The 6,074-nt window shown below is 26.8% G+C and overlaps 1 protein-coding gene across 2 annotated transcripts in view; it reads left to right on the top strand.

Moving 5' to 3' along the window:
• The first annotated feature begins 546 nt into the window (after window positions 1-546).
• LOC113798793 (uncharacterized) overlaps window positions 547-6,074 on the top strand; it is a 42,773-nt gene continuing 37,245 nt past the window's right edge. For both annotated transcript variants that reach the window (XM_075822504.1, XM_075822503.1), the window contains exon 1: window positions 547-1,042. The gene's annotated coding sequence lies outside the window, so the exon portion shown is untranslated. The remainder of the gene's footprint in view (window positions 1,043-6,074) is intronic.

Genomic DNA, 6,074 nt, shown 5'->3' with positions numbered 1-6,074 from the left:
CAAGCAACAAGAATAGATAGACGAAAAACGAAATGTGTTCCAAAAAAAAAAAAACAGGGTAATAATATCCGATTTGGATCAAACCATCATTCGTATCTACGGATAGCGGTAATGTTTTCGTCTGGTTAAACACACACACACACACATGTATCTGGATATCTGAAAAAAATATCTATCTATCTATCAATCTATATCTGGTAAATGCTTCTACCTTTTTGGAAATCTTTATCATCATCATCACCGAATGTGTCACATAATAATAATAATAAAATTTTTTTTTTCTCATACAGTAACAGAGAGAAAGAAGAAATAATTCACACACAAGGGATTTTCTATCTAATACTTACTATTTTCCAATTCGATGTTTTGTTCGTATTTCGAATTTTCAAATTTCTGTTCTGTTTCTTTCTATCTCTATATGTGTGTTTTTTTTTGATTGATATTTTTCATTTGCGTTTGCGCCAATTTTTCGTTTCTTTTGATGTGATCTATATGATGGTCGTATAGGTTATGTTTGCAAAGAAAAAAAAAAATAATGATGTTAGTTATTTTCACACACAGACACATGACATATACACAAAAACAGATAGAAACAGACATTGAACAGCTTTCAAACTGTAAACACACACACACACATAGTCAGTCAAATGTGTGTTTTGTCGGCAAGCTCAAAATGATGATTTTCTCTCCCAAAACTATTTCTTACATTGTGTAATTCTTCAAGCAAAAATTGATAATATTTACATTTTTTTTCTTCTAAAACAACTTGTTAGCCTAATTCTTTTGAATCATCATCGATAAAATTCCCTTTTCATCAAGGTGTGTAGGTGGTTAAGTGTTTAAATGTTTTATGTTTTGTTTGTTTTTACTGAATTATGAATTCAACTGTGTTGTGAAGATGTCACATTTTCTCTGTCGGTGAAAGATTAATGGATTTAAACTTGTTTCTGCAGAAAACTATTGTGTGAATTGAACTCAAATGATGAACTGAATTTCTTCAATTATTTTTGGATCAAATCAATCAATAAAATCAATTTTAAAAGTAATTTTTTCAAAAATTTTAAATAAAATTTTCTTGTAATTATTTCATTTTTTACTGAGAAAAGTTTTTTCCATTTTAATATGTATATTTGAAATTACACAGCTTGAAATTATGAAAATTTGAATTTTTTTTTAAATTTTAAATTTTTAAAATTCCATAAATGACATATGGTACTAGAAACTAGAAATCGAATAAAACAACATCATAATGGTGTTTTTGAATATGAATATTTTTGAAATTAATTTTCAGAATGAAATTTTTTTTATTTCGGACATTAAAAATATGAATAATTTTCCAACAACTACGACAACAAAAAGTTAATTTCAAAAGAAAAATAAGTAATCAAAATGTCATTTCGCAATAGAAATTGACCAATTCATTCAAGTCTGAACAACTGAACAAAACTCTATGTTTTTTATTATCATCATCATATAAAAAAAGTGAAGAAAGTGAGTGATATAATCTTGTTTTGTCCATATCTCTCCCTTAACTCATTGAGAATTTTCGTTTTAGTTGTTGTTGTTGTTATTACCCCTTTTTATATTCCCAGAATTGAACAAGAATATTCTTTCAATGTGTATTCTGTGTATTTCTTCATATCTAAATGTCGTATTCATTTCTTTATTATCGTTTTTATTTTATTACCTAGAATTTTTTTTTTTCAATATTATTATTATTCTAGATATGATGTTGAATGAGAAGAAATGAATGTAAATGAACCAAACTAACAAACATTTAACCAAATGAAATTGTTTTTATATCAGGGCCAAAACAAACGCAAAATAATAATTTTCAGAAAGATATAATGAAAATACATAAACCATTTGTTGTTGTTGTTGTTGTTTTTATTCTGGGTAATATTTCCGTAATCAAAACGATACGAAAAAAAACTATAAAAAGGAATTTTTCCCTCTCTATGGTGGTGGTGGTGGTGGTGTGATGGAATTCTTCTTTTTTCCTCCCCTCCTTTATACACACTCTCTTCTTTCTCACATTGTGATTGTTACCATGTGTGTGTGTGTTATATGCATAAAATATACATAAAAAAAATCACCAAAGCGACTATTCCAACAATAACAACAACAACAAATAAATAAATATAAATGAAAATAATAAAAAGTATTCAAAGATTCTGTAGATTCTGAGGTGAATGAATGAATGAACATTAGCACACACAAAAACACACTTGACCAATATCAAAAAAAAGAGAAGAATATCCAATGAGAATAGTTTCGAAAAACTATAGTGTTTTTTTACTTTACCCGGAAAATTTTTTGTTCGTGTTTTTGTTTTTGTTGTTGTTTTTTTTCATTACAAAAGATAATCCCAAATAGTCATAAAAAACAAACCTGGAATTAGAAAAATAAAATTCTCTCTACATTTTTCCCTCTTTTATCCCCATACTTACACTATTGATATTTTTAATATTAACTGCTACCGCTATATCGAAATAACATCCATGTTTGATTCGAAATTTTCATTTTCCAAATTTTTTTTTCATTTTCCATCATTTTGTTGTTCAATACATTAAATGTGTTTGTGTAGATGACATAAACTCACTTAAATTTGCCCGTTAATTCCATGTTTATAACAAACATACACACACGGGAGAGAAAAAAAACCAAAACGGTGAATCAATGAACAAAGAGAGATTTCAATGGGGATATACCAACAGAATGAAAACCAATTCATATTCATTTAATGAATCCACTAAGGAATGTCTGAATTTTTGAAATGAAATTTTTGTTTTGTTTGTTGTCTATTTTGTACTGTTTGTTTTCTGTTTATTTTCATATATATGTAAATAAATACAATGATGATGTGATTGGGAAACATTTTTTTTTTCTTTTCTGATAATCTATATAGTTTAGTGTATTTTGTTTTTGTTTTTTGGTAGATTCATTATTAATTTACATCGAGTGTTATTTTGGAGAAAATAAATCTACAGAAAAATCTAAATATAAAGTTTGAGTGGATTTTCTTTTCTTTTTTTTGTATTGATTTTTATGAAATGATTTTTCATTTCAAATTTTTTTTTGTTTGAAATGGCCCTTGGGGTTATTTGCAAAAAAAAATTGTTTGTTTGTAAAAAGATTTGCTCAATTTTTCAATTAAAATTGTGTAATTTTTGTAAATTCTAATATTATTACTGACAGAAGGAAGAAAATGATTGACATTTTGGATTTTTTTTTTTGATTCCTGCTTGTTTTTCTCCAAATTCAGTCAATATTTCAAGTATATTCCTCATATTTCAAAACAAAACAAAAATTTAATCATCATGTTTTTGTTTTAAATAAAACATGATGATGATGACAAGAATATTCTTTAGTTTTTTTTCGTAACTCTAGTCCTTTGTGTATTTGTGTTTTATCAAATGACTGACATCAAAAATTTTGTTTTTTTTTTTCATTTTATATGCATATCGAACCAAAATTTAAATTAAACTTTTTGATGTCTATGTTGTTGTTTTCACTGTAATTCTGTTTAAAAATTTACACCAAAAAAAAGAAAAAAATTTTTCAAATCCTGAAAACTAAAGAATAAAATGAAATCAACAACCAACCAACCAACCAACAACAGAATATTAAAGTATAATACATATTTTGAACAAAATGGTAATAAAATAAAATATAAATAAATAATAAATAACCTAACAGAATTGCAGAATTTTACCGTTGTTGTTGTTGTTGTTGTTGATTCTGGAACAACAGAAAATAAAGATAGAGAATCTAACCCAATATATGATATAGATTTGGATAATATCTTATGCAACTAGAATATTCCATGTGTGTGTGTCTAGAGAAAGAATAAAACACAGAATAAAAAAGAATGATTGTGTGAAAGCGAGAGACAGAAACAAACATAGGTTTGTGTCCAGAACGAATATCTAGTCAACATGATGATGATGTAGAATTTGCAAAACACACAGAGGAGAAAAAAAATGATAATGATAAATGAATAAACAAAAAAAAAAAAATTCTCTGAAAATCTATGGATGTTTATGTTCTGTTTGTATATCTGCCGTATTTGTTTGGTTTGTCAAAACCTGGAACATTTTTTTTTTTGCAGAAAGAAAATAATAATAATAATAAACATCGACATATGGATGTTGTTTGTTGTTCAAAGTGAATTTAACTGATGATGATGTTTATAACCGAGAAAACAAAAACCCGAATTTCGCTGTTTTTTTCAATTTATCGTTATCGTTTGTTGTTGTTTTTTTTAACGGTAGGCAAAAGGAAGAAAATTGAATTTTTTTCGACAGAATTTAAAATTCTAGGTATTTTTTTGGTTGATTAGAAATGTTTTTTTTTCTTCTGACAACCTAATATCATAACCATTAATCTTTTTTTGTTTTTCGTCCGAGAAAAATTCTTTTCCGAAAAATTTCTATTTGGTACCGAATTATTATTGAAAAATAAAAACGTGAAGAGTAGAGAAGAAGAAAATTGAAATCAAGTTGTCAAATAATAATAATAAAAATGAACAACAACAACAACAACATTATGGTTCTGGTAAGATGGTTCGTGTCTTGTGTGTTTTTTGTTTTGTTTATTTGTTTGTTTGGTTGATTCGGTAAATCGAAAAGATATGGATGACCAAACATCATCATCACTACACATCGTACATCATCATGAATGCCGCATCAATTTTTTGTTTTTCACGTTATCATCTTGGGATTTGAGGTTTATTTTATATTTTTTTTCATCAATTTTTTTTTGTTGTGAAAAAAATCATCATCATCAATGTGTAAACTTGGCTTGAATTGTTTCGTTTTTGTTGTTGTTTTTCGTTGTCTACCATATTGGCCATTTTCTTGTTTGTTTTTTTGTTGCACTACACACACAGTTGGATGATTTTATTTGTTTTCAAATAAAAAAATAAATGAAAAAAAGAATCTGAAATTCTAGAATTCCTATAATCGATAAAATTATAACAAAAATTCTATGGCTGTTATTGTTGTTGTTGAATCACAAATCTCTATTTGCCACTTTTTGGATACTTTTTTGGATTTTTGTTGTTTTTGGGATTTTCATATTGAAATTGTTTTATCCATCATCATTATTTTTAGTTTGAAATCCTCCATTCCTCCTCCAAAATCGAAAAAGATGAGATTAATATTATCAATGTTTTTTTTACTTCAAACAAAACCAAAGTTCAATTAATTGTCAATTTGATCAAATATTTGATTATCATGAAGCCAAACACTTGGATAACTTTTATGTTCATTTTAAGCAGATTCAATTTTTTTTCGTAAAAAAACACACACACATGCAGACACTAACTCTGTACAAATGAAATATTGCATTAAATTTTTCAAATTTTTCAATGCAAAAATAAATAATGTCACAAATGTTTTCATTCGAAAATGTAAAACCAGAAAAAACCAAATTCAATTCAATTTTTTGTGAAATTCAAGTCGAATAGGATGTTTACATTCATCATCATCATCATCATCATAATCATCATCAGGAATGATGAACCAGAAAACGAGGATGTCATTAAATATTATTATTATAATAAATGGCCTTCTTATTTATTGGTCATTTGTCATCATCATCATCATTTTTTGTAGGCCTATTTTTTTCTTAAATAAACATAGAGATAGATAGAAAGATGTACGCATTGACAAGTGTTTGTCTGGTGTTTTCTCTTCTTCTTCTTCTTCAAGGAAAACAAACTTTTTGTCCACTTGAAAAACATTTTTTTAAAAAAATATATTTATTTAGCGCGACAACGTAATAATAAAGTTTTTCCTGACTGTGTTGTCTGCATTCAAATCTTGAAAAATTTATTTTTTAAAAAAACGACAGAGAAAAAATATTAATAAAAAAACCTCCTGTGGTATGTCATGGTGATGTCAGTCAGTCAGTCAGGTGATGTCTACCATATTTTTTTCTTCCACCCTGTCTACAAATGATAATGATCCTTGTCGTTGTTTGGAGAGCAGGCAGGCAGGCAAAAAAAATAAAATTTCAAATGTTCATTCAGCAATTTGCACACTTGCACACACACAACATATCTCGAGATA

The sequence above is a fragment of the Dermatophagoides pteronyssinus genome, unplaced genomic scaffold (assembly GCF_027571235.1).
Source record: "Dermatophagoides pteronyssinus isolate colony J.1.1.1.1 unplaced genomic scaffold, Derpt_VIB-CSIC_2022.12 sq0017, whole genome shotgun sequence".
Classification (NCBI taxonomy): Eukaryota; Metazoa; Arthropoda; class Arachnida; order Sarcoptiformes; family Pyroglyphidae; genus Dermatophagoides; species Dermatophagoides pteronyssinus.
This window is presented reverse-complemented; position numbering and strand designations above follow the sequence as displayed.